Below are 10441 nucleotides of genomic sequence, written 5' to 3'. Positions count from 1 at the left end.
GAACTTTCCATCTTCCGACCACTTAATTAACGCGAACATTATCCGCTTGTGTCTTCCCGTCTGTATATCGGCCTTTCGCGCCTCAAACGTCGGTTATATTTAAAAAAAAAAGGGGGGGAGGGGGGGGGAAGAAACAACAACTAATAATTTTTTTTATTACTATTATTAATATTTTTTGCGCGTTCATTGCACATGTTTGGGAATATTTCAATATTTACTTTTTATTTTATCTTTATTTATAAAAAGCACAATGGCAACGCGCATGCGCATACTCTGCTCCGCTCATTAACCTTTACACTTTCACACAACCTACAGATCTAGAACGAAGACGCTGCATTTTTTGAATAATCTCTGGCGAGCATAGATTTCATAGAAAAAACATATTATATTGTTTTAAGTACCTTTTTTTCGATTAATCCTGTGACGTACAAAGACGGACGTTTTTGGGACTTTACGTTTAAGTTTTTAAAGTTTTTGTTAAGGTCTCCATTGCGTGTGCAGACGCTCGCGGAAGAAGACGCTGAAATTTTGCGAACTCCCTGGAAAACTGCTCGGTAAGCATATATTTCACTACATTTATTTTATATGTTGCAGTTTCTGTTTTACAATCCTCGATGTTTTCTTCAATGTGATTTTAATGTCATCAACAGGTCACGTGTGAGTCAAAATGAGCGAGCCTCCTGAAAGGATTCCGTATAAACGTTATCTAACTGATCCTGAAGAGGAAATTCCTTCAAGAACCAAACGGAGATGGGCACAAAAAGAAAGGTGTGTTGGTAATGTAATATCCCTCACTCTTTAAAACCCCTGGAGGGTCTTAGGGTCGATTTGTGGCTTTTTCAAATTTTGATTACCTGCCATTTGCACAGTGTTGAATGGAATATAGCGAAAGTCTGCAAAAAAAAGTTCGGTCACATTTACTGTTAAAATTTCAGTATGACTTCCGGAAATTAGCTTCAGTGGCTAAGCTAGCGATAAACTTACGCTATCGGACCTAGCTAGTGGTCGATTTGTGCCCCCATTGAAACCCATTATAAACGCTATTTTTCACGCCAGAAAAATTACGGTCAAATCGATCGTGATCGGTAATGCTTCCGCTTCCGCTTGCAGTACTGGCCTTAGAGTTGTAATTTTTTTATTTGTCCACCGGGTGGCGCCCTTGCTTCACATTTGACCTCTGCTGGAAAACAGCGGGCTGATCGTGCGGGACCATTTTTTGGTCCCTAGGACCATGAGAGGGTGCTTTTTTTTTTTTAATATATTAATATATAAAATATATAAATATATATATATATATAAAAAATATTAATATATAAATTTTTTATAGCGCTTTTTTGGGCGTGGTCGATTTGTGGCTCTAAGACCGATAGTGTATGCATTTTTCTAAGACCCTCCAGGGGTTAACATTAACGAATGCCATAGGGCCGCACAATCAATAAATCTAGTGGCAATCACTAAGGATGCCACAATTATGTAATCGTTCAAAGTGGCAAATAATTGTCCACTGCATGCTTAAGATGTTTGTTTGTTTTTTATCAAGAATAAACAAAGCCAATGTGTAATAGACATTTGGGGCTTAATACTCCAGAATAGCATTGAAGGATTTTCAATTAGTGTTTTCAGCTTATGTTCTTGTAAAAATAGGACATGCAGTTGCTTAAAACAATGGTATAAACATCATTCTAAGTAAATTTTATCAAATGTAATTAATAGCCACAATGAAAATTGTAAGGAAAAAATTATCTTTATAAATTACCATACCATAAGGTACTCTGGCTCCCAAATGAATGATCTGGAGTTGGAGTTGGCTCTTTTAAACAGGGAATGTAGCTAGGCTATGTCTAATCTGCTTATTACTGATCAATAAACATCTTTATAAGTGATCACATCTTTATCGTGTTAATAGCAGTTCACTTAGAGTTCAAATATAGCAATAAGCAATTTCTATTTTCTTTATTGTATATTTTCTTTTTCAGAATTAAGGTTGCAGAAGAAGAACTTCAGAATGTTATCAAGGAATGTCAAAAGGTATGCCTTATGATATGATTGGTGGTTCAATTTGCATTTTTGTAAATTCATAAATGAACAGTTCAACCAAAAATGTAAATTCTCTAATCAATTGCTCACTCTTAAGTTGCTCACTCTTATAAACCTGTATGAATTTCTTTTGAACAAAATAATGTTGATAACCAAACAGTTGCTGGTCCCCATTGACATAGTATGGACATAGTATGAAATAACAACACTATGGAAGTCAGTAGGGACAAGAAACTGGTTACCAACATTCTTGAAAATATCTTCTTTTGTGTTCAACAGAACAAAGAAATAGGTTTAGAACAACTTGAGGGTGATGATTACCAAAATAACATTTTATTCCTTTTATCTTATCATCCATTTTATCTTATCCCTTAGCATTTAATTACCTCAGTTATAACAAATAATAAATGCTTGATTCATATTAATATTAATAATAATCTTATTGGTCTCTTTTTAAGGTTAGTGTTGGAATACAAACATTTTGGGTTAACTGTAATGAAAACACTTTTAATGCATAAACCTAAATTAAATTTATTCTGAGTATTGGACTATAGATTTGTCGAAATAAGTACACAATAGTTAGTTGAATTTTCAAGTCAAGAAATGAAATCAAAAAGATCATTACATTTCTAGACATTATTTTTTAAAGAATATTCATGAATTAGTGCATTGAACAAGAAAAAATAAAACAAGTAATCATTGTTCTAATTATGATTTTTACGGTAATTTCTACTTTCTACTGCAATCATATATTCTTACAGAATTTATCATGAAAGAAAGCACTAAGCATTCATTTTGACAGCCTAAGCACACTTAGATTTTGGCAAGACTGAATGGACATGTCAAATAGTGCACAATTAGTGAATGAGACCAATTTCAAATTTCTGCTGTAATGTTAAAAAAAGAGATGCATGAATACAGAGAAGACGGTTACAGGGCAGATCTCACCGATATAGACATGAATGCGTCTATGAGTCCACTAGGTTAATGCTCTTACACTGAAGATTTGCTTACAGGACCCATAATCATAATTCTCTCTCTCGCTTCTCTTTTCAAGGAAATCCCAGACACCCTTCCAGAAGACAGAACTCTGCTGATGACTAATGATGAAGAGTGCACTGCAGGTCCTGTTCAGATAGAGGTCCCAGTGGATTCAGGTCAAACTAAAGAGCAAAATCAACTACTACTTCTGGCACTTAAGCTCAAACACAGTTTGACCAATGACTGTCTTGAAGATATCATGAAAATCCTTAATGTTGTTGGTGGCAGTGATGCAGCATGCAGGACAAAATATTCATTTTACAAAGCTTTTGATGATACAAAAGACATCATGAAAATCTGTTATGTGTGTGAACAGTGCAGTAATATAATGTCAGCTGAACTGGACCAAGTTCATTGTGTTCAATGCAACAGCACCTATGACAAAGCAAGTAGGTTTACCAATAACTTTTTCATATACCTCTCCTTGGAAGATCAACTCAAAAATCTCTTGAGAATGCCAGGAATTACAGATGAATTAATAGGAAGGCAAACAGAAACATCTACTTCTCTCAGTGACATTTGTGATGGTTTTTTGTATCAGAAAGCTTTAAGTGGTTCAGAAACGGCCCTTCAAACCCTCAGCTTAACATTTAGCTGTGATGGTGTGCCAGTTTTTAAAAAGTCCCCTTGTAGTATTTGGCCCCTTTTTTGCACCATTAATGAATTGCCATTGAAAACAAGACAGGATAATGTACTCCTTTGTGCACTATGGTTCGGGGATGAGAAGCCTCACATGAGAAGTTTCTTAAAACCTTTCATTGATGAGTGTGTGGGCCTACAGGACAGTGGTTTCACATGGGAAGATGACAAAGGCGTTTCTGTCAATACAAAAGTAATCCCTCTAATTCTAATGAGTGACTCAGTTGCCAGACCTGTGATCCAAAATTTTAAACAGTTTAATGGTGAATATGGATGCTCCTACTGCCTTCATGAAGGAAAGGTAGTTGAAAAAGGCAGAGGATTCACTCGTGTATATCCTTTTCAGAAGGACATTCAGCTCCGCAATCAGGAACAAACTAATGAATTTGTAGAAGCTGCGCTACAGTCTGGTAAAGCTGTTATGGGTGTTAAAGGGCCAAGTATGTTGTGTAGACTTCCCAGTTTTGATATTATCGAAGGGTCTGTCCCAGACTATATGCATTCAGTACTTCTGGGTGTTGCAAGAACTGTAACAGGGCTGTGGTTAAACAGTGAAAACCATGAAAAGCACTGGTATATAGGTAGGTCTACAAAACTGTTAGATGAAATGCTTTTAAAGATTAAACCGCCATGTAATGTACCTCGTGTGCCAAGGTCTGTCACATTGAGGAAATTTTGGAAAGCCCATGAGTGGTATATGTGGCTCTTTTATTATAGCTTACCTGTACTGAAAGGTGTATTGCCAGAACCACTACTGAATCACTGGTCTAAACTAGTCAAGGGAGTATCCCTTCTGTTGGGCGAAAATATAACTAGAGAGCAGATTACTGAGTCTGAGGCACTTCTAACAGATTTTGTGAAAGACATGGAGGTATTCTATGGGGAAGCTAATCTGTCTTATAATGTCCATCTTTGCCTCCATTTACCAAGGAGTGTAGTTAACTGGGGGCCTTTGTGGGCTCATTCCGCCTTTGTGTTTGAGTCTTACAATGCTAAACTACTAGACATGATCAAAAGCACTCAAGGGGTTGCGCTACAGATTGTAAAAATGTTCTGGCTACAGAAGGCCTTACCATTTTATGGCCAGACTTTACTGAAAGATGCCTCAAATGAATGCAAGGAGATATTTGAATCTCTAACAAGACCTAAACAGTTAAAAGATGTAACTCGCACACATGGTATCACTGCACTTAATCATCCTAAAGTGCGATTAATTAGGAGGGATGACTATATGGCACTGAGTCGTTATGGGGTACAAAGGAGCAGAGTAAAGTACTTTCAACGAATCATTACAAATGGCGAGGTGTTTCACTCAGAAGATTACAGTCGTGTAGTCAAACGTAATTCATTCACTGTTATGTTGAATGATGATGATCAAAATTTCTTTAACATTAAACGATTTGTAATATGTCAAAATGAAAGTGGAGAGACGTGTTATGCCATTGGAAGATTCTATGAACGAGCAAAGCATAGTCTCTGTGCCTCAAATCCAAGTTATTTTGAACCAGTATCAAAACGTCTTGGGCATCTGACAGGTATTCTTGCTGCAGAGATCAAATGCAAATGTCTGATCATTCACACTGAAAAACTAAAAGTCAATTACATTTTTAGACTCATTAATCAGTGTGAATTCCTTAAATAAGGTTAAACACGAGAAAACATGATTTTCTGCCATGTGGTATTTTTCTGAAGTGATTTTAAACCAGTTCATAAAAAAAACATACATAATTAAACATTAAATGGCAAAACGTCAGATATACATTACATTAAATTAACATGGCCTACTTACCAGCACTGGAGGGGGAAAACACAAAATAACAAAGCAAAATGGGGGTAGGCAGAGGACAGAGGACACACTTCTTTTTATAGGTTTTGGGCTTTTGTTGTGTAACTAGAAGGGAATCTCAGTTTCTGAACACTTCATCAGCAAACTATTGTTTTGATGCTCATCTATGAGTCATATGAGCTCATCAATGATCCACAGGACATCTGAAAATACCCTGCCATCAGTGGCACACAGCCAGTCATGAGCATAATAACTGTTGTAACATAGTGATTGTTCGCTTAATTTGAAGTGCTGTTTAATTTTGCTCAACAAAATGAACATTGTGCTTATGATTTTTGTATAATCTGTAAAAAAAAAAAAAAGAAAAAAGAAAAATGACCAAAGACTTAATGGTCAAACTCAACTTTTTAACTCTGAGGGAGATGGAGAATGAACCTATTTTCAAAAAAAGTGGACTGTTTCTTTAAGTACTATATTGTATATATTGTCAAAAACTAAAGTGTACATAGCAGTTGTATTTTGTGTACTGTATCAATGACTATTAATTTCAAAGTCAAGTGAATGCTAATATTGTCTAATGTGAAATACTGTAAGCAAATGAATAAATAACCTAATTCTTGCTAGACCTTTGACTGTGTTTTGTTTGAATCCAACTGTGTTTGCAGATGTGATTAGATGCAGATGTTGTTACTTTTATTATTATTATGGCACTAAATACATTTTAACCTCCTAAGACCCGAACTCTTCCACGACATGCATTTTTAATTTCTCTTTGATATTTGGGCATATTGGGACCCGATGAATGTAAAAACAAAGAATTACCAGATTTTCTTTTAACTTAGAAATGTATTTTCTTGAACGCAAATATCTTTTGAAATGTATTTTGGTTTGAAAGAAATATATTTTAAATTTCAAAAATATATTTTTTTGGAGCATCACAAATACAAAATATATTTACCATATATTTGAAATATATTTTGGCCAGGAAAAATGTATTTTTTTACCGTATGGGCAAGGCAGTGCCAGATTCTGACCTTATCATCTGAATGTTGTAGCAGAAATCAAGACTCATGAGACCATACAACATTTTTCCAATCTTCTATCCGGTTGTTCAGTGATTACGCGATGAATCCTACTTCCGGGCCTAAAGTAGTCTGCGTTTAATATGGCTTTTGTGTTGTTAACATGTTTAATGTTATGTATTTTCTTCTATTTGATCTCAAAAAGCTCCTAAAACAGTCAGTGATCACTGTTGACCTCCCTTTTATTACCGCTAATCATTTATTTAAGCTCAGTTTTTAAAACCTTAGGATGTAGCTACAGCCCAGCCCATGCAGCAGTATATGAATGACTAACCTCGTATTGTGGATGGATTATCTCAGTTGTTCTCCTGGCTGAAGTTTGGTCCTTTTACAGCATCCTGCCATGCGATTACATTTGTTCCTGAGCACTGAGAACACTCACGTTAACCTTTATCGAGTGGAAAAAAAGTTAGCTTGTTTATAGTATGCTAACATAGCTGTGTCGCTAGCGGTCACGTAGCACATCATTATATACCAGCTAGCCAAACTTCAGTAACCCTACAAATGTCACTGCTTTTTAGTTTTCTGTCTTCATTTATGTTGGAAGTGATAGCAGAGCTGTACGTTTTAATTTGTTTCCAAAACCCCGCAGTCAGGACATGCTATATTGTATTTAGATAGAAGCTAGCGAGCTAACTCCCTGCTAACTTCTAACTCCGTTAAATGTCATAAATTCCATTTTCATGGATGCCTGGATGTTAAACTCAATTGTTACACCTGGTAGAGCAGAATGCTGATCATTTTATTAAAGATGAAAGACTTTAGACAGTTTTTCAACTCTCAGTAATGCCATAGTGATCGTTTGATATATGGACCTGCAGCGGAGTTTAGGTCCAGACACGGCTAGTGACGTCAGACTGAACAATCGGATTGTCCAATTGTTGACCATTCTGTTGCCCGTCTGTTAGCACAAAGCTCTGTGGCTTCTGACCTTGGGCATCAGCAAGGTGTTTCTGCCTGATAAACTAGAACTACTTACTGGGCCATTCTCTGTAAACCCTAGAGATGGTCATGCAGGAAAATCCCAGTAGATCAGCAGTTTCTGAAATACTCAGCCCAGTCCATTTGGCATCAACAACAATGTCACTCTTAAAGGCACTTAAATCACGTTTCTTCCACATTCTTACACTCAATTTAAACTTCAGGTTGTGTCAAACATGTCTACAAGCCTAAATGCATGTAGAGATAGTTATTGGCTGATTAGATATCTGCATTAATTGCACTTGAACACTTGTACCCAATGAAGTAGCCAGTGAGTGTAGTGTCTGTTTTGTCTGTAAGAGACACTTTTCTGCCAGGAAAGGCTGCGCCTCCGTGAAAGTGTTTATCACATCGATTGCATGTCCATCAACAACTGAAAATTCATATTCAGCCTGCATACATTTGACCGAGAGACACCTTCACCTGGTTGCGGGCGACAAATCTATGCGTGTATGTGAGTTTGGGTGCATGTGTGTGTGCAGTCAACGAATAAATCCAGCCACAAAGCTGTTAAGGTGGTAATGCGCTGAAACCCTGGGTCAAGCAATCACAACAGCCAGTGGTGCAATGATAGAGCAGAAGACACACATGTGCACCTGGGCACACACACAAACCTCTCATTACGACCGTACAGTGAGCCCTCTCCCCCTCCTCTATTGCATAGCTTCTCGCCTCCCCAGTGGTTCTTGGTATTTTTGCTTTGCCGTCAGTCTGTCTGTGTCTGCACCTGTTGTGTGGGAACTGCTGCGAAGCAAAATTAAAAATGAATTGTATCTTTTGATACGTGATTCATCTGAGGGAATTAAAATACCACATTAATAAGAGCTCAGCTTGTGATTTTGTGGACTGCAGCGGCACTGAAGGCGCTGGAGGAAAACAAGTTGCTGTAGACAAGGGCCATTCATGGACCTGTACAAGATCACATTACCAAAAAAAAAAAAAAAAAACGCCTAAAGATATGTCTCCAAATAATCTATGCAGAAAGCACATTGGCTAACATGCTGATAATGCCAAAAATTAGAAGGCACTTGTATTGGGAATGCCTTGTTGTAAGCCCACCTTGCACACTATAGTCAGTTTATTTGTACAGCATTAATCAAAACACAGTGGCGCATTAAGCAATTATCATAAAACAATACTTAACAAGCAACAGCATTAATAATCCGAGTGCATGTTGTGAATTAATGGCAGAGTTAGCAGGATAAGCACAGCATGAAAACAGGTCAAATAAAGTGCATTCAAACTCATAGACTCTCTCAACAATTAATACTGTTTCACATATTTTTTTTATACATATCAAGTTTGCTGGGACATTTATACTGGCACCACTGTTTTTGCCAATTGATACAACCTCACTGGTCTAGTAGTACAATTTTTCTTTTACTGAGATCAAACACTACGTTTGATCTCAGTAAATTAAGATTTACCGAAACATGCTCCGGCTTCCTGTTCGGTAGCTTTTCTGCCAGTGCTGATTGGATGCAACGAAAAACCATTTTTAACATTTCTGTGCCAATTTCGGTGAATGCTGGAAACAAACCAAAATAGAACTATTCTTATAACCTTTCTATAAAGTCCAAGTTGCAGTTGCATTAAGTGGGCTCTGGTCTGAATATCATTTAATGTTAATTTTAGTAAATATTAGAAATAAAATGAATCAACCGGTGTCTCATGTAGAGATGGCACGATACCACTTTTTTATGTCCGATACCGATACCGATATCATAAATTTGGATATCTGCCGATACCGATATGAATCCGATATAATGTTTTTTAATCAACAAAACTGTTTTTTAAATATCTTGCTGCATTTTGTATAAGTTCATACTCAAGTTTAAAACAACAACTACACTAAAGCTATTCTGTTATACCTGTATGCAAAAAAAAATATTTCATAGTTCAGCAATACTGATCAATCTAATAAACTCAAACCTGCACCATCCTCCCTATTCTGGTATTTTAAAGAGTACTTAGCATAAATATTAAGCAACCTAACTAATAGGGTTCCAACTCAGCTGATCATTAAGCAGTTTCATGATTGAAGTAGCAGCCGGAGAGCGAGAGGCAGTCGCTAGTTAAGCTTAACGCAGGAATGCTTTACAAACATTCAGAGATGGACTTACACACTTGCTTTACTTCTCTCGGGGTAACTTTGTCAGAGATGAAATGCCGGGTTGCTAGCGAAGCTCCACATGCTATCCAGACCACCGACAGGTCCCGCATGCCACAGCCGCTCTATCACGTGATGCATACTGCTCTGACGTGCTAACGTTCTGAGGTGAGTTACGGCGTGTTGCAAGTTTTGTGAGGTGCTTTCGTGATATTTAATGGATCGGATTACATTTTTTATTTTTCTCCGATATCCGATCCAGTAATTTGGACCGATACCGATACGTAATATCGGATCGGTCCATCTCTAGTCTCATGTCATATGGTTATAAAGTTACAGGCACAAGAGTACGTGAAGTGCACACATGAAACTTGGTGAAAATAATTATGGGAATGGCAGAAGAAGTGAGACAGAGTAGAAAGTAGCAACATGTTGCCCCCAATTTGTAAGGATGATAGATGTACTTACACACATACACACACACAGGGCACAATGCACCACTTATCGGAAATTGTTCCACTGGAGGGCTGCGTGTTCAAGGTTACAGGTGATTGAATGACACACTGGGGATCTAAACAACCGTTTCCGTCGGCCATTCTCCTCCTTTACAGTATTGTGTTTCATCAAAAGTGCTTTCAATTTCAGTTATTGTTCAGGCACAGTGCCACTTTTTATCATTGCCTGACAGGTGTTTAGAGCCACTGGATAAATATGTGCACACAGCTCCAATTGTTTTTCTGCTTTTCTTGAAATAGTTAAAGCAAT

At 37.1% G+C, this 10441-nt stretch overlaps 1 protein-coding gene and 1 long non-coding RNA gene across 2 annotated transcripts in view; both read left to right on the top strand.

Annotated features, from left to right (window-relative positions):
- LOC147332201 (protein shisa-8) overlaps window positions 1-10441 on the top strand; it is a 142983-nt gene that overhangs the window by 12054 nt on the left and 120488 nt on the right. The gene's annotated exons all lie outside the window — the stretch shown is intronic.
- Window positions 144-6322, top strand: LOC147332202 (uncharacterized). Its single transcript, XR_015128784.1, has 4 exons — window positions 144-554; window positions 651-768; window positions 1977-2028; window positions 3095-6322. It is a non-coding gene; the product is annotated as an uncharacterized LOC147332202 (long non-coding RNA).

This window comes from Aulonocara sp. 'chitande type north' Nkhata Bay, linkage group LG4 (assembly GCF_057382095.1).
Source record: "Aulonocara sp. 'chitande type north' Nkhata Bay isolate Kocher_YH1m ecotype deep benthic linkage group LG4, A_spYH_male_GT1.1, whole genome shotgun sequence".
Lineage (NCBI taxonomy): Eukaryota > Metazoa > Chordata > Actinopteri > Cichliformes > Cichlidae > Aulonocara > Aulonocara sp. 'chitande type north' Nkhata Bay.
The sequence above is the reverse complement of the archived record's forward strand: the minus strand, read 5'-3'. Positions and strand labels throughout refer to the sequence as shown.